The sequence below is a fragment of the Eschrichtius robustus genome, chromosome 9, assembly GCF_028021215.1.
Source record: "Eschrichtius robustus isolate mEscRob2 chromosome 9, mEscRob2.pri, whole genome shotgun sequence".
NCBI classification, from domain to species: Eukaryota; Metazoa; Chordata; class Mammalia; order Artiodactyla; family Eschrichtiidae; genus Eschrichtius; species Eschrichtius robustus.
In genome coordinates, this window is record NC_090832.1 from 125,945,394 (window position 1) to 125,965,137 (window position 19,744).

Genomic DNA, 19,744 nt, shown 5'->3' on the forward strand with positions numbered 1-19,744 from the left:
TTTAAATGTGGACATCTTTTCTCACTAACTGTATGAAATTTAGTGTTTCCTTCCATTATAAAAGAAGGGAGAAGACAAGAGAAATAGTAGTAGTTCCTGTGATTATGTCATAAATAGAAATAACAAATATTTTCATATCACATTACATCTGTACCATATATCTTGAAATATTTATGTTTATCATCACTTTGAAATTACAGTAGTTTTAGACCCAAAATATGGTTCTTTTACAACATGAACAGGCATACAGTCTAGTCATATCGACGACCTTCATACTGACCTCTTTACAAAATAAAATTTTATTTTAAATTGCCCATATTTAAATATATTGTCTTGCTATTTAAGTCTCTGATAAAGAGGAATATATCTTATAATATCCCACCTTCATTTTTTCAATATTCTGATATCTATATTTCAATATAATCGGTTTCTTTTGTAACACTATCTATTTAAAACACTATTTATTTAAACCAGTGATTTAAGGAGTCACAGACTTCACCAAATTTCCAAAGGGGACTTTGGCAAAAAATATGTTAAGAACTATTGCAGAGAATTATGCTGCAGTGTCCTAAGGGATATATACTTCACATGATATTCCCAGAAATACCACAAGATGGCTTTCTTACTTCAGATCCACAGTTGAGATTTTCAGAAACATTTTGTCTCCTTTTAGAGTTATTTTATGGAAGACTATGAAGCTCAGTGTATTGGTCAGGGTTCTCCAGAGAAACAGAGCCAGTAGGGTGTATGAATATACATCATACATATGGAGAAATTTACTATAAGGCATTGCAATTATGGAAGCTGACAAGTCTCCGGATCTGAAGTCAGCAGGCTGGAGACTCCGAGAGCCAATGGTGTAGGTCTAGTCCAAGTTCAACAGCTGGAGAAACCAGGAGTGCCAATAGTATGGTTCTAGTGTGAAGGCCAGTAGGTTCAATACCCAGGAAGAGCCAAAGATTCAGTTCAGGTCCAAAGGTAGGAAAAAACTGATGTCCCAGCCTGTAGGCAGTCCAGCAAGAGGGGTTCCCTCTTACTCACAGGAGGGTCAGCCCTTTTGTTCTATCCAGGCCTTCAACTGATTGAATGAGGCCCACCCACATGAGGGAGGGAAGTGTGCTTCACTCAGTCTACCAATTCAAATATTAATCTCATCCAGAGACACCCTCCTAGACACACCCCAAATAATATCTGACCAAACATCTGGGCACCCAGTGGCCCGGTCAAGTTGATACAAAATCAATCACCATGCTCACCAAATATTTTTCAACAAGTATTTGTTGAGTGAATGCTCATAATACTTCTAGGCACTAAACCAATGGAACACTGACATGCTAAATGTGGTTCAAAGCTTCATGAAGTTTGCAGTCCAGAGAGCTTAACAGGATATTATAGGAATAGCTACACAAATAACTCTAAAATAACAATGTGATAAGTACGGGGGAAAGAAAAGGCAAAACTTAAGATCTAAGTTCATCTAGAGGGTTAAAAAGGAAGAGCTCACTGAGCAGTGAGGTTCAACTGAGACCTAAGGACAAGTAGAAGAGGAGGGGTTGACCAGCTGAAACGCTGGAGGTGGTAATGCCGGAAACAGAGGCACAAACCCCGATGCAGAAAAGCGTGGCTTTTTGGAGAGAGCAGAGCGAAGGAAACAACAGCTGTGGGAAGAATGATGAAAGAGGCAAGCTCTGTTGACTAGGTAAAGTTTTAAACCTTAAATCTAGTTGTCGTTGTTATTTTCCTGGTGAGTTATGCCATTTCATGAAAATGCTACCAGGGAGCTGGCAGCACTCACCACACAGTATCTGTGACTCCTACACTGAGTAATCCTGATACTCAAGGTGGCTCAGTGAAGAAAGAAAAAGCCGTGCTTCAGAGCCGGTTTCAGAGTACCAGGCAACTACCAAAGGACTCAGCCGGGGACCACGACTCCCTGTTTTCCGCATCTCCGTCTGATTCACACACATCCTCCCAACTGCGCCCGTTCTCTGTATACCACCACCTCCTCTCCACCACACTAAGGGATTCATACCCTACATCAATGACAACTTAACATATGAAAATTAACTTCAAACAATATTTTAAAACACACTTTGTAGAATATTTCTAGTCTATAATGGAAACCCTGGTCACCTGAAGCAGCAGTTGCCTCCAGGAAGGGAAAACAGCTAGCCGGGGCACAGAAATAGGAGGGAAACAGACTTGTCATATTTTTGTATATTTATTTTTATACAGTGAACCTGTAAGGATATTAAAACATATTAAGAACCATTTATCTCATTTTCCAAGAATATGATGATCGTATCTCTTATTCACATTGGTTAAATCGCTATCCTTATGTTTCCGGCAGCTCTGGCTTGGGCAGACACGGCCAGTTGCCTACTGTAACATCTGTTCTCCCTTTCCTCCTCAGCAAGAAAATCCTAATATTATGTAGGGTGGTCATGTATCAGGTGAAAGACTACCATTCCAGACTCCCCTGGAGTGAGATGCGGTCATGTGACGAAGTCCTGAGCAATGATATGGAAGCAGAAGTGTTGTGTGCATTGTGGGAAAGGCTCCTTAAAGAAAGCTGACTCCACTGGAAAGGAGGCCTTTTTGTGTTTCTCTCACTTCTTCCAGCGGCCAGCTTGGAAAGAGTATATGATGTCTATAAACCTATAGTTGGTTAGGACCAAGAAGTGCTCTTGAAGACGGTAGAGCAGCAACATCCCTGGCGACGCTGTGGACCCACCAAACAGCCCCAGACTGTCTATCTCTAAGTTCCTTCCTGTGTGAAAGAGAAATAAGCTAGGTCTTAAGTGCGGCACTGCTGTTTTGTTGGTTTTTGTTTGTTATATGTAGTAAAGTCTAATTCTAAACGATACACTGGTCATCCTTATACTCACTAAAGGGAAGAGATTCTCCAACACACACCCAACAGCATAAACATCCCCCAAGTGGCATGTGACCTGTGGAGAGGTTATGGCCACATCTGAAAGGTAGAACAGAGCTATAAGAATGACTTCAAGAATGATCCCTCATTTATCCCTTCAATAAACTTTTTTTTGCAGAATTCTTAACTATATTCCAGGGCCTATGAGCAACTATGTTGAAAGATGAAGCTATAATACAAACCAGCATAACCACCCTCCAACCCACCTCCACCAAGGAACTCTGAATCTTGTAATTTCTGTAGTATTTTTTTCATCATAACATGAAGAGGAACAGAAGTGAAGTACTATATAGATGTTAAAAAAAAATCATCTTTCTAAATTCTTAGAATACAGAAATATTTCCACAGAACTCTACATAGAAATGAACCATTTTCCACAGAATAACCTTTATTACTAATATTTATTTGGCTATAGAAAATATGCCCCCAGTAAAATGGGCAAAAAAAATGTGAATAAACATTTGAGAGCTGATTCCCCGATTTTTTTTCCCCTGAAACTTAAAATCAAGTTAGACTTAGTTTCACACAGTCACACCTTTAAAATAACAATCTAAGGGATCTGGTCCTGTGCAAAATGGTATAAGCATACTTTTTCTTGTCTCTCCCACTAAATCCAACTATAGACCTTGCATACAATGCACTGAGCAGCCATGTGAAAACTCTGAAAAGTAAATGGTAGGAGAAGAACTGGGGAAGAAGACCAGAATCCAAGGTACCACCAAAGCATCAGTGACATTTCTTGGAGTTTGCCCTCCAGTATGACCTGGCTTTTTTTTTTTTCATATCCCTCTGTAATCAACTGGCCTTGACTCAAAAAGCAGCACAAAAGCTGGGAGTGCAACTGAGTGCAAGCAAAAAGAGTGCCAAGAGAAGATTTCTCTTTCTGGTCCAAGAATCAGAAAAGGTTTTTTTTTTTTCTGACTCTTTTAAAGGTCAGAGAGGAGGGAAATTCACTATTATTTTCCATTCTCTCCAGTCCCAACCCCCAGGCAATACCATAGTGGGTGACAGGAGCCACTGCAGATATCTAAAATTCTGAGGGAGGAAAATCATTCTTTTTAACCAAAGGAGCAATGGTCCCAAGATCATGGGTCAAATGTCTGTTGCATTTTTCTCTGTCTTCCAGTAAAACTTGGCCCCAGATACAAACACACCTAGAGGAAACACATAGCAGAGCGGGGAAACTAAAGGCCCAGTTTTCTGGCTACTGGGCTGGAAAGGGGGGACCTCAAGAAGACAGAAAGTATCACAGAGAAAGTAGCACAAAGATCACAGAGAAAAGGGAACTCAAGAAAGTAATCTCATAAAGTTGTATATAAACTCCTGAGGTCACCTCTGAGCTATGCATGTATAGGTCTGATCTTAAACAACATAACAAAGGATCTCAGAACTGAACTATAGAGTAAACCACTGCATAGATCCTACACTAGCCACTAAGCAGTACACATGATGAACAGATCCAAGCAGAACTACAAAGTAGGCTTTGAAAACATAATTGATACTGGAACCACAACCCATAGAAGGTGAGTCCAACTTTCAAACTGACCTAACCAGGTTGAGTGGCTGCAAAAAACTAAAAAGAACAGCATTCCCTTGAGGATTTAACCAAAACCTAGACCCTCCTAATATGCAAATATCCAGAATACATGCAAAAATTACTCAGCAACTAAAGAAACAGGAAAGTGTTAATTCTCAAAGGAAAAAAAATCAACAAACGCCAGTCCTGAGATGACACATACAATGGAATTATCACATGAAGACTTACAATGCTATTGCAACTATGCCGCAAATCGTAAGGGCCAAACATTTTGAAACAAATGGAAAGATAAAAAGTCCTGGCCAAGAAAGAAAAGCTATAAAAAACCAACTGGAAATTTTAGAACTGAAAAATACAATAAGTGAAATAAAATATTCATTGGATGGGCTCAAGAACAGAAACGAGGTATAAAGCAGAGAGTCAATTAACTTAAAGATAGATAATTAGAAATTAACAATCTGAAAAGAAAAAAGAAAAAAAAGACTGAAAAAACAGCCAGAGCCTCAGGGACCTGTGGGACAATACCAAAAGGCCTAATATTTATTTCAACAGAATCCAAAAGAAGAGGAAAAAGAAAAAATATTTGGAGAAATAATGGCTAAAAACTTATAAATTTTAGCACAAGATATAAACTGACAAACTCAAGAAGCTCAGCAAATCCCAAGAAGATAAAGAAATCCAAACCCAGAAAAATTATATTCAAGTTGCTGAAAACTAAAAGAAAACATCTTTAAATGAGCCAAAGAAAAATGACATCACATACATATGACATTTCAAATGACTGCAGATTTCTCATCAGAAATAAGGGAGGCCAAGAGGAAGAGAAATGGCATTATTAAAGCGTTGAAGGAAAACAACTGTCAACCTAGAATTCGTTCAAGATGGCAGAGTAGAAGGACGTGCTCTCACTCCCTCTTGCGAGAGCACTGGAATCACAACTAACCGCTGAACAATCATCGACAGGAAGACACTAGAACTCACCAAAAATGATACCCCACATCCAAAGACAAAAGAGAAGCCACAGTGAGATGGTAGGAGGGACGCAAGCACAATCAAATCCCATAACTGCTGGGTGAGTGACTCACAAACTGGAGAACACTTATACCACAGACGTCCACCCACTGGAGTGAAGGTTCTGAGCCCCACGTCAGGCTTCCCGACGTGGAGGTCTGGCAACGGGAGGAGGACTCCCTAGAGAATCAGACTTGGAAGGCTAGCAGGATTTGATTGTAGGACTTCAACAGGACTGGGGGAAACAGAGACTCCATTCTTGGAAGGCACACACAAATAATGTACGCACTGAGACTCAGGGGAAGGAGCAGTGACCGCATAGGAGACTGAACCAGACCTACCTGCTAGTGTTGGAGGGTCTCCTGCAGAGGCAGGGGGTGGCTGTGTCTCACTGTGAGGACAAGGACACTGGCAGCAGAAGTTCTGGGAAGTACTCCTTGGCATGAACCTTCCCAGAGTCAGCCATTAGCCCCACCAAAGAGCCCGGGTACGATCCAGTGTTAGGTCTCCTCATGCCAAACAACCAACAGGGAAGGAACCCAGCCACACCCAACAGCAGACAAGTGGATTAAAGTTTTACTGAGCTCGGCCCACCAGAGCAACAGTCAGCTCTACCCAGCACCAGTCCCTCCCATCATGAAACTTGCACAAGCCTCTTAGATACCCTCACCCACCAGAGGGCAGACAGCAGAAGCAAGAAGAACTACAATCCTGCAGCCTGTGGAACAAAAACCACATTCACAGAAAGATAGACAAGATGAAAAGGCAAAGGGCTATGTGCCAGATGAAGGAACAAGATAAAACCCCAGAAAAACAACTAAATGAAGTGGGGATAGGCAACTTTCCAGAAAAAGAATTCAGAATAATGATAGTGAAGATGATCCAGGACCTCGGAAAAAGAATGGAGACAAAGATCGAAAATATGCAAGAAGTACTTAACAAAGACCTAGAAGAATTAAAGAACAAACAAACAGAGAGGAACAATACAGTAACTGAAATGAAAACTACACTAGACGGAATCAATAGCAGAATAACTGAGGCAGAAGACCAGATAAGTGACCTGAAAGACAGAATGGTGGAATTCACTGCTGCGGAACAGAATAAAGAAAAAAGAATGAAAAGAAATGAAGACAGCCTAAGGGACCTCTGGGACAACATTAAATGCAACAAAATTCACATCATAGTGGTCCCAGAAGGAGAAGAGAAAGAGAAAGGACCCGAGAAAATATCTGAAGAGATTATAGTCAAAAACTTCCCTAAAATGGGAAAGGACATAGACACCCAAATCAAGGAAGTGCAGACAGTCCCATACAGGATAAACCCAAGCAGAAACACGCTGAGACACACAGTAATCAAACTGGCAAAAATTAAAGGCAAAGAAAAATTACTGAAAGCAGCAAGGGAAAAATGACAAATAACATACACGGGAACTCCCATAAGGTTAACAGCTGATTTCTCACCAGAAACTCTACAAGCCAGAAGGGAGGGGCATGAAATATTTAACGTGATGAAAGGGAAGAACCTACAACCAAGATTACTCTACCTGGCAAAGATCTCATTCAGATTCGATTGAGAAATCAAAAGCTCTACAGACAAGCAAAAGCTAAAAGAATTCAGCAACACCAAACCAGCTCTACAACAAATGCTACAGGAACTTCTCTAAGTGGGAAACACAAGAGAAGAAAAGAACCTACAAAAACAAACCCAAAACAATTAAGAAAATGGTAATAGGAACATACATATTGATAATTACCTTAAATGTGAATGGATTAAATACTCCAACCAAAAGACACAGGCTTGCTGAATGGATACAAAAACAAGAGACATATATATGCTGTCAACAAGAGACCCACTTCAGACCTAGGTACACATGCAGACTGAAAGTGAGGGGATGGAAAAGGATATTCCATGCAAATGGAAATCTGAAGAAAGCTGGAGTAGCAATACTCATATCACATAAAATAGACTTTAAAATACAGAATGTTACAAGAGACAAGGAAGGACACTACATAATGATCAAGGGATCAATCCAAGAAGATATAACAATTATAAATATATATGCACCCAACATAGAAGCACCTCAATACATAAGGCAAGTGCTAACAGCTATAAAAGAGGAAATCGACAGTAACACAATAATAGTGGGGGACTTTAACACCTCACTTACACCAATGGACAGATCATCCAAACAGAAAATTAAAAAGGAAACACAAGCTTTAAATGACACAATAGACCAGATAGATTTAATTGATATTTATAGGACATTCCATCCAAAAACAGCAGATTACACTTTCTTCTCAAGTACACATGGAGCATTCTCCAGGACAGATCACATCTTAGGTCATAAATCAAGCCTCAGTAAATTTAAGAAAACTGAAATCATATCAAGCATCTTTTCTGACCACAACGCTATGAGATTAGAAATCAATTACAGCAAAAGAAACGTAAAAAACACAAACACATGGAGGCTAAACAATACGTCACTAAATAACCAAGAGATCACTGAGGAAATCAAAGAGAAAATCAAAAAATACCTAGAAACAAATGACAATGAAAACACAATGATCCAAAACCTATGGGATGCAGCAAAAGCAGTTCTAAGAGGGAAGTTTATAGCAATACAATCCTACCTCAAGAAACAACAACATATCAAATTAACAATCTAACCTTACATCTAAAGGAACTTGAGAAACAAAAATAAACAAAACCCAAAGTTAGTAGAAGGAAAGAAATCATAAAGATCAGAGGAGAAATAAATGACATAGAAACAAAGAAAACAATTGCAAAGATCAATAAAACTAACAGCTAGTTCTTTGAGAAGATAAACAAAATTGATAAACCATTAGCCAGACTCATCAAGAAAAAGAGGGAGAGGACTCAAATCAATAAAATTAGAAATGAAAAAGGAGAAGTTACAACAGACACCGCAGAAATACAAAGCATCCTAAGAGACTACTACAAGCAACTCTGTGCCAACAAAATGGACAACCTGGAAGAAATGGACAACTTCTTATAAAGGTATAACATTCCAAGACTGAACCAGGAAGAAATAGAAAATATGAACAGACCAATCACAAGTAATGAAATTGAAACTGTGATTAAAAATCTTCCAACAAACAAAAGTCCAGGACCAGATGGCTTCACAGGTGAATTCTATCAAACATTTAGAGAAGAGCTAACACCCATCCTGCTCAAACTCTTCCAAACAATTGCAGAGGAAGGAACACTCCCAAACGCATTCTATGAGGCCACCATCACCCTGATACCAAAACCAGACAAAGATACTACAAAAAAAGAAAATTACAGACCAGTATCACTCATGAATATAGAGGCAAAAATCCTCAACAAAATACTAGCAAACAGAATCCAACAACACATTAAAAGGATCATACACCACGATCAAGTGGGATTTATCTCAGGGATACAAGGATTCTTCAATATATGCAAATCAATCAATGTGATACACCATATTAACAAATTGAAGAAGAAAAACCATATGATCATCTCAGTAGATGCAGAAAAAGCTTTTGGCAAAATTCAACACCCATTTATGATAAAAAACTCTCCAGAAAGTGGGCATAGAGGGAACCTACCTCAACATAATAAAGGCCATATATGACAAACCCACAGCAAACATCATTCTCAATGGTGAAAAACTGAAAGCATTTTCTCTAAGATCAGGAACAAGACAAGGATGTCCACTCTCACCACTATTATTCAACATAGTTTTGGAAGTCCTAGCCACGGCAATCAGGGAAGAAAAAGAAATCAAAGGAATACAAATTGGAAAAGAAGAAGTAAAACTGTCACTGTTTGAAGATGACATGATACTACACATAGAGAATCCTAAAGATGCCACCAGAAAACTACTAGAGCTAATCAATGAAGTTGGTAAAGTTGCAGGATACAAAATCAATGCATAGAAATCTCTTGCATTCCTATACACTAGTGATGAAAAATCTGAAAGAGAAATTAAGGAAACACTCCCATTTACCATTGCAACAAAAAGAATAAAATACCTAGGAATAAACCTACCTAGGGAGAAAAAAGACCTGTATGCAGAAAACTATAAGACACTGATGAAAGAAATTAAAGATGATACCAACAGGTGGAGAGATATACCATGTTCTTGCATTGGAAGAATCAATATTGTGAAAATGACTATACTACCCAAAGCAATCTACAGATTCAATGCAATCCCTATCAAATTACCAGTGGCATTTTTTACAGAACTAGAACAAAAAATCTTAAAATTTGTGTGGAAACACAAAAGACCCTGAATAGCCAAAGCGGTCTTGAGGGGAAAAAACGGAGGTGGAGGAATCAGACTCCCTGACTTCAGACTACACTACAAAGCTACAGTAATCAAGAAAATATGGTACTGGCATAAAAACAGAAATATAGATCAATGGAACAGGATAGAAAGCCCAGAGATAAACCCACGCACCTATGGTCAACTAATCTATGACAAAGGAGGCAAAGATATACAATGGAGAAAAGACAGTCTCTTCAATAAGTGGTGCTGGGAAAACTGGACAGCTACATGTAAAAGAATGAAATTAGAATACTCCCTAACACCACACACAAAAATAAACTCAAAATGGATTATAGACCTAAATGTAAGGCCAGACACTGTAAAACTCTTAGAGGAAAACATAGGAAGAACACTCTTTGACATAAATCACAGCAAGATCTTTTTTGATCCACCTCCTAGAGAAATGGAAATAAAAACAAAAATAAACAAATGGGACCACTTAAAAGCTTTTGCACTGCAAAGGCAACTACAAACAAGACAAAAAGACAACCCTCAGAATGGGAGAAAATATTTGCAAACGAATCAATGGACAAAGGATTAATCTCAAAATATATAAACAGCTCAGGCAGCTCAATATTAAAAAAAAAACAACCCAATCCAAAAATGGGCAGAAGACCTAAATAGACATTTCTCCAAAGAAGACATACAGATGGCTAAGAAGCACATGAAAAGCTGCTCAACATCACTAATTATTAGAGAAATGCAAATCAAAACCACAATGAGGTATCACCACATACCAGTAAGAATGGCCATCATCAAAAAATCTACAAAAAATAAATGCTGGAGAGGGTGTGGAGAAAAGGGAACCCTCTTGCACTGTTGGTGGGAATGTAAATTGATACAGCCACTATGGAGAACAGCATGGAGGTTCCTTAAAAAACTAAAAATAGAATTACCATATGACCCAGCATCCCACTACTGGGCATATACCCAGAGAAAACCATAATTCAAAAGGACACATGCACCCCAATGTTCACTGCAGCACTATTTACAATAGCCAGGACATGGAAGCAACCTAAATGCCCATCGACAGACAAATGGATAAAGAAGATGTGGTACATATATATACAATGGAATATTACTCAGCCATAAAAAGGAACGAAATTGGGTCATTTGTGGAGACGTGGATGGATCTAGAGACTGTCATACAGAGTGAAGTAAGTCAGAAAGAGAAAAACAAATATCGTATATGAACACATATATGTGGCACCTAGTAAAATGGTACAGATGAACCAGTTTGAAGAGCAGAAATTGAGACACATATGTAGAGAACAAACGTATGGACACCAAAGGGGTAAAGTGGTGGGGTGGTGGTGGGATGAATTGGGAGATTGGGATTGACATATATACACTAATATGTATAAAATGGATAACTAATAAGAACCTGCTGTATAAAAAAAATAAAATTCAAAAATTCAAAAAAAAAGAAAATATCCTTCAGAAATGAAAATGAAATAAAGGCATTCTCAGAGGAAGGAAAAAGAAGACAACTCATCTCCAGCAAGATGCTCCAGAAGAAATGCTAAAGGAAATCCTTTAAGTGGAAGGGAAATGATACCTAAGGAAAACTTCAAATATCAGGAATGAAAGAAGAGTAACAGAAACAGTAAATATCTCAGTAACTATAATAGATTGTCCTTTCCCTCTTAAACTCTTTAAAACATGTATCACAGTTAAAATCAAAAGTTATAAACATTACATTAAATTATTACATCAAAAATTTTTTTCATACAAATCAAAGCAAAACAACAAAGAATCTGATTAAAAAAACAACAACAACAACAACAGGCAGAAGATCTGAACAGACATTTTTCCAAAGAAGACATACAGATGACCAACAGGCACATAGGAGAGTGCTCAGTATCCGTAATCATCCGGACAATGAAAATCAAAACCACAATGAGATATCACCTCACACCTGTTAGAATGGTTATTATCAAAAAGACAAGAAATAACAAGTGTTGGCAAGGATGTGGAAAAAAGTGAATCCTTGTGCACTGTTAGTACAAGTGAAATTGGTGCAGCCACTGTGGAAAACAGCATGGAGGTTCTTCCCCAAATTAAAAATACAGCTACCATATGCAGAAACTCCACTTCTTGGTATTTATCTAAAGGACACAAAAGACTAACTCAAAAGGATATATGCACCCCATGTTCAGTGAGGCATTATTTATGATAGCCAAGATAGGGAAACAACCTAAGTGTCCATCAATGGATGAATGGATAAAGAAAGCATGGTGTAAATATTTACAATGGAATAATATTCAGCCATAAAAAAGAAAGAAATCGTGCCATTTGCAGTAAGCTGGATGGACCTTGAGGGCATTATGCTAAAGCGAAGTAAGGCAAACAGAGAAAGACAAATACTGTATGATCTCACTTACATGTGAAATCAAACAACAAAACAAAAAAAAAAAAAGAGAGAGAGAGAGAAATGAGCTCATAGATACAGAGAACAGATTGGTGGTTGCCAGAGGTAGGGAATAAGGAATGGGCAAAATGGGTGAAGGGGGTCAAAAGGTACAAACTTCCAGCTATAAAATAAATAAGTCCTGGGGATGTAATGTACAGCAAGGTGACTATGGTTAATAACACTGTATTGCATATTGGGACGCTAAGAGAGTAGATCTTAAAAGTTCTCATCACAAGAAAAAAATTTTTGCAACTACGTACAATGATGGATGTTAACTAGACCTATTGTGATCATTTCACAATATATACAAACACTGAATCATTATGTTTTACACCTGAAACTATATCAACTGTCAATTATATCTCAATTTTTAAAATACTATGTAATACACGTATGAAGATGTAATTGGATGTAATACATATAACACCTATAACATAAACAGAGGAACATAGTGAGTCCTATATGATGGTAAGATTTCCACGCTCCAATTAAGTGGCAAAATGTTCATTTTAAGTAGATTGTGAAAAGTTATATATATCATAATTTCCATAGCAACTAATAAAAAAGACTATACAAAGAGATATTGTCAAAAACTCAATAGAGGACTTCGCTGGTGGTACAGTGGTTAAGAATCTGCCTGCCAATGCAGGGGACATGGGTTCGAGCCCTGGTCCAGGAAGATCCCACATGCCACGGAGCAACTAAGCCCGTGCGCCACAACTACTGAGCCTGTGCTCTAGAGCCCGTGAGCCACAACTACTGAGCCCATGTGCCACAACTACTGAAGCCCCCACACCTAGAGCCCATGCTCCGCAACAAGAGAAGCCCCTGCTCGCCACAACTAGAGAAAGCTCACACGCAGCAACGAAGACCCAACACAGCCATACATAAATAAATTTATTTAAAAAAAAAAAAACCTCAATAGGGAAATTACAAGGGAATAATAAAAATATTCAAATAATACACAAGAAGGCAGGAAAGGAGAAACAGAAGAATAAAAAACAGAGAGAACAAACAGACACCTAATAATAAAATGCTGGACAGAAATCCAAACATTAATAATTACATGAAGTGTGAATGGTCTAAACACAGAAACTAAAAGACAGATATTGTCAGAAACTGGCAACGGCTACAGCAAAACTGACTGCTTAGATCATTACTGCTGTGAAGATCCATGAAATGTCAACCTTAACCTCTGACTCTACAAGTACAAGTTCCAGCTCTTCCTTTTGTCATTGGGTCTTTCTAATCAGTAGTATCTCTGTTATTTACGAAGCTTTCTCATTTTCCCAATTTCTCAACTGAATTTTCTCATGATTTGGAAAAACATAAATTTCCTGAGAAATCTGAGGAAGAAATTACTGTACGGAAACAGTTTTTCCCCCCTATGATGTGTTCTGCACTGAGAGAGCTTTGTTGAAGTCTTCTAGCATTAGTATCTTTTTTCTCTTTGCACGTCCTATACCGTCTTTTTTATGAAGGTACCTGCTGTTATCTGGTGCATAGACATTCATTACATGTATAACTTCATTCAGAATTGTACCTTTCAGCATTATGTATTTTGTCTCATTTAATGCTTTTTCTTTTTTAAAAAAAATAAATTTAGGGCTTCCCTGGTGGCGCAGTGGTTAAGAATCCGCCTGCCAATGCAGGGGACACGGGTTCGAGCCCTGGTCCCGGAAGATCCCACATGCCACGGAGCAGCTGGGCCCGTGAGCCGCAATTACTGAGCCTGCGCGTCTGGAGCCTGTGCTCCACGACAAGAGAGGCCGCAATAGTGAGAGGCCCGCGCACTGCGATGAAGAGTGGCCCCCACTTGCCGCAACTGGGGAAAGCTCTCGCACAGAAATGAAGACCCAACACAGCCATAAATAAATAAATAAATAAAATTTAAAAGAGATAAGCAAAAACATTCTCTCTATAAATTTGAAAAAATAAATAAATAAATTTATTTATTTATTTATTTATTTATTCCTGGCTGCGTTAGGTCTTCGTTGCTGCACGCGGGCTTTCTCTAATTGAGGCGAGCAGGGGCTACTCTTCATTGTGGTGCATGGGCTTCACATTGTGGTGGCTTCTCTTGTTGTGGAGCACTGGCTCTAGGCACGCGGGCTCAGTAGTTGTGGCTCGCGGGCTCTTGAATGCAGGCTCAGTAGTTGTGGTACACGGGTTTAGTTGCTCTGCGGCATGTGGAATCTTCCCAGACCAGGGCTCGAACCCAGGACCCCTGCATTGGTAGGCGGATTCTTAATCACTGCACAACCAGGAAAGTCCTGATCATTTAATGCTTTTTGACATGAACTCTACATTGTCTGATGTCAGGATAACCCTGATTTCTTGCTGTTTGCACTTTCTCATATCTTTATTTTTAGCCTTTCTGTAACATTTTGTTCTCAGTGTATCTCATATTCAGCATAGCTTGCCTGTGCTTTGTGAAACAATCTGAAAATAATTTTATTAGAGTTAATCTTCTTTCATATTTATTCATAATGACCAATTTGTTTGCTCTCAATTCTGTCATATTATTATGATATAGTTAACATATGTAAAAATTAAATATAAGCAAGAATTTGAATAAGTAAAAAGTTTAAAGGCCCGTAAAAATGCTCACTAACCAAGTTTCAATTTCTTATTGGCTCTGGGTACATAAGTAAGGACACTGTTTGGCTTACTAACCAGACCTGCCAATATTAGTTACAACAATAACATTCTCATAGTTTCAAGATTATTGGTTTAAGAGATACCTCAATTTGGACAGGTAGATGGAAAAACAAAAGGAGACTGGGCCAGTACTGCCAAGACAAACTCAAACTTCATATACAACACTAAGACACAGAAGAGAAAGTTACTCTGCAATAATCTTCCCAGGCACATAAATGCACTACTTAAGCAATAGAGCAGATTTTTTTTTAACTCGGTTTTAAAATGGATTAAATGGATTGTGATTCATTAATGAATCACAACCAACATTTTTAAAAAATTGAAATGGGATACTACTACAGTGTGCTATACACAGCAAGTACTGTATTATAAAATTTTGTTTCAATTACATAAATGTGTTAGTTTGCTAAGGTGCCATAACAAAGTACCACACTGGGTGGCTGAAACAACAAAATTCATTTTCTCACAATCAACATGTCTGTGGGCAGGGCTGCTTACATTCCGAGGCTTCTCTCATTGACTTGTAGATGCCTATCTTCTCCCACTGTCTTCACACTGACTTTCCTGTGTATGTGTCCTGATCTCTTCTTATAAGGACATCAGTCATATTGGATTAGGGCCCACCCTAAAGATCTGATTTTAATTTAATTACCTCTTTAAAGACCTTATCTCCAAATATAGTTAAATGCAGAGAGACTGGGGTTAGAACTTCAACATATGATTTTGGGGAGGACACAATTCAGCCCATAACAATGTGTTTACACATATATTATGTATGTATATATACACTGTCTCACAATCAAAAAATGTTTTAAGTATCTTAGAGGACTCTGAATAGATGTCTTAAATGTATTTTAATATACTGCAAGCTTAAGGGGCCCAGCCTTAATATTTTAATGGAGTCTTAGGCCTCCTTCAGTCTCCAGATCGTCAGGTCTTAGTGAGACAGTTTAGAATTTAACTACTGCAGAGATACTCATAATGTATTCCTGATGTAATTCATAGAACCATGTTCCTATGAACATGTAAGTACTTTTGCTGATGTTCTTACTCAACCATTACTTATTTTTTAAAAAAAATTAGTGTTTTAGGTCTAGGGTTTATTAGCATAGAAACTCTAATAGTTATATTTCCATGTTTTAGAGAACATTATCAATTACTATATTGACTTCCCAAACTACCAGATTAAACTACAGATATTTAAAGCCATAGTGTCTCTCCCCTGTCTTTAATCTCAAAGGCCTCAAGTATCTGAAGCCAGTTTAGTTAATGGCTAACTTAGATATATCTTCAGGGCCTGAGGAAAAATATTGATGTTTTAAATTCTCTAAATTCATTTAAGCCAACATTAATCCTTTGTTTTAAAGTGTACTATAGTACATACACGAAGCTACAGACAGGTAAAAATTAATATATAAGCCATAAAATATTTTAAATAGCACTTTAAGAATACAAACAACCACACTTTATATTTAGGCCCCATGTCTAAGAAAATTTCTTAATAATTTAGCTTAGAAACATTCCCAGCTTAGTCCTACTGAATTGTAACATGTCTGCTGATCAATTCTGGGTCCGTACACTATCAACAAGTTTGTTGAGCTGGCTCAGTAACATAAAATAAATAATGATGTAATGAATAGACCAAATCAGTCCATTTGGAGTCTGTAACAGTATTTGGTCATGTCAGTTTTGAAAGCCATTGGAAAATGGTCTATATACTTGTTTTGTCGGAGTAACTGATTACTTCCAAAGTCAAATAGATTAAAGGCTGGTTTCACACCACTGGAACTTTTAAATTTCGTATCTTTGCATTTCACTGCTCTCACCTCAGCAATTTTAACTCCCCAGGGCATACCTCTACCTTTCTTTCACACTTCCAAGCCTTCACACACTTTGAGCAGAGTACTGAGAAGCAAAAAGCTTTCCTTGTTCTTTTTCTTCACAAAGACATTTTTTAACCTACACCTGGCATTCTGTGAAAATCTATGAAAGACTGCAAAGGTCATGTGATGTCAGTCAGGCTCACTTACATGAATCTGAGAGTAAAATGTCCATCTGTCTCTCCCAGAGAGAAAGTATAGTTTTATTTTTTACTATGACACTCATAAATTTAATAGGTCACACAATCATGTTTGATTTGTTAAATCAAAAATTCAAGAGAGGGGCTTCCCTGGTGGCGCAGTGGTTGAGAATCTGCCTGCCAATGCAGGGGACACGGGTTCGAGCCCTGGTCCGGGAAGATCCCACATGCCGCGGAGCAACTAGGCCCGTGAGCCACAACAACTGAGCCTGCGCGTCTGGAGCCTGTGCTCCGCAACAAGAGAGGCCGCGATAGTGAGAGGCCCGCGCACCGCGATGAAGAGTGGGCCCCGCTTGCCGCAACTGGAGAAAGCCCTCGCACAGAAACGAAGACCCAACACAGCCAAAAATTTAAAAAAAAAAAATTCAAGAGAGAAGGGGGTAAAAAGTACATTAAAAAATAAGTGCTTCATAACCGTTCCAGCGATGAGTTCAGACTCTCTATATAAAAATATTACCACACCAGTAATTAGTTGTAGTAATAAAAAACCTGTTTTATAATATGTCAGAAAAAACTAATATGCACTCTTTAATATCTGAGGAAAGAGGTAAAACAGAAATCATATTACAATGGAAATGTAAGTACATCCAAAGCAGGAATCTTATTCATTGCTATATCCCCTGCACCCAGAATATTACCTAGCATATAGTGGATTCTGAATATTTGTTAAAATTTGAAAGAGATAAATAAATGAAATCATCACTCTATTTTATAAAGACAATAACTGAAGCCAGTTAAGAAAATCTCACTCAAAATCTCACAACTGCTAATGAAAAGAATTGGGACTTGGACTCATTTCTTCTAGACACAAAGTCTTAGAGGGTTCATTCCATTATTTCGCATTTTCCACACTTGCCCGAAAGTTTGAAGGACATCAGAACACAAAATGAAAAATCTCAGACCTATTCCTCTCTTCAACATTTTCTGTACTCCACATCACCAGTTCTCAAATCAAATTCATCTTTCTACTCATTAGAGCACTGCATTGTTTGGTTTTGTACTCTCCTGCATTACCAAGGCAATAGACAAATATGGAGGTAGGTGTATGGCTGAACACTTCATTACAATGGGCTTCACATCAGTGGGATTCCACGTTAAATAATATATCAGTTTACCATATTGCTGAGGCAACTCCAGAGAACTGTGCTAGGTGAAAACTTTCTGAATGATTCCTTCTGGTATAGTTTACACTGAAGAAAAAGAGGGGGTTTAAGGTAACTTTCCTTCACAGTCATCAGCCTTGTTTCTCTCTTTTTTCCCTACAACACATTCAGCTCACGAGGTCTTGACATATCAAGACAAACATCTACAAAAGCACTTCCCCAGAAGCTCATTTCTCACATTTAAAAGTTAATAAGCTAACCAAAACTGACTTAGATAAATCACCATCACTATCTTAAACTGGATCTAACTGCCTAAAATGTTGACGACTGGTATCTTTGAGAGATTTACTTGTAGGTCACATTATCATTTCATCTTAAAGATACAGAAACCATGTAAACACAACTTAATTATGATTAAAGTATCAATTAGTGTTTCCTACCATTGCACAAATAAAGCAAACTAATAAGTCGAGAAATAAAAAAATAAGTATGATTACTTTTGTATGTAGAATTTGCATTTTGAAGAGTGATTTATGAAACTTTATTAATGTCTATTATTGAAAATTCCTGAGAAAAAATTTGAAACACAACTCATCTAAATCAGACAGTATCCTTGAAAATTATAAACATTAAACATTAAATTAAATGAGCTTATATAACACAAAGATAAGCACCTCAAAAGTAATTTGGGCTGTGAACAGAAAGATACTGAATCTCATAAGTGTGAAGTAGAAATGCTTCTCCAAATGCTATGATGAAATCCTACCTGCAATGATGTATACTTGAGTATACAAACAGTAAGAACCAGACATGAATTATTACCAATGAAGAAAGATTCTATTTCTCTAAGGTTTTTTAAATTCTTTATTTTATTTTATTTTTTATTTATTTATTTTTGGCTGTGCCGCGCAGCTTGGGGGATCTTAGTTCCCCAATGAGGGACGAGGGACTGAACCCAGGCTCTCAGCACTGAAAGCACAGAGTCCTAACCACTGGACTGCCAGGGAATTCCCTTAAATTCTTTATTTTTTAATTCAGATCACATCTACTGTTTACCTCAATTTGTACCAAGATTAAGCACCTCCCAAAGCTTATCCAGCAAATAATTAAAATTTCATGGCATGGTCAGGCTTAAACCAAATTCCACCTTTTCTGACTATATGCCATTATACAATATAATGGTATATGGAGTCAACTGAGCTTTAGACTTCAATGTGAATTTACTTTCAAGAAATTACATTAAAGAGGAGAAATGTCTTAGAATAATGCTCAAACTACCACTTTAAAAGCTACCTGCTTTAAAAGCTGAGTTCTGTTTGGAAGACCAAAAAAAAAGAATGTTTTAACATGGCTCGTTTCTTCATTAAATAAACATTTATTTTATGTTAAATGAGCAAAATTCTGTACTAAGGATTACGATTCCTATGACAATCTAAATCAAATAAGAAAAAATACAATGCAGTAAATACCAAATGACATGTTACAACTGAATACATTAAAAACAGAGGTGTTAAGTAATGTTAATAGGACTAAGATATTAGGAAAGTCTTCCCCAAAGAGACCATTATTAAATCAACTAATGACATTTTCATTGTAGGAATTACGCACAGACAAAAAGGCAAGTACTAAGTAAGACATTCAGCAAATGTATTTTAAGTGGAAGACTAAATTGGGGACCTAATGAGATAA

At 37.7% G+C, this 19,744-nt stretch overlaps 1 protein-coding gene across 3 annotated transcripts in view; it reads right to left on the reverse strand.

Moving 5' to 3' along the window:
• ME1 (malic enzyme 1) overlaps positions 1-19,744 on the reverse strand; it is a 190,093-nt gene that overhangs the window by 167,195 nt on the left and 3,154 nt on the right. Inside the window, exon 1 of one of the 3 annotated variants that reach the window (XM_068551688.1) lies at positions 5,825-5,934. The exons of 1 other annotated variant lie outside the window; for it this stretch is intronic. The gene's annotated coding sequence lies outside the window, so the exon portion shown is untranslated. Of the gene's footprint in view, positions 1-5,453; positions 5,551-5,824; positions 5,935-19,744 lie in introns of those variants that run through there. One more of the 3 variants, XM_068551689.1, reaches the window with a different exon arrangement.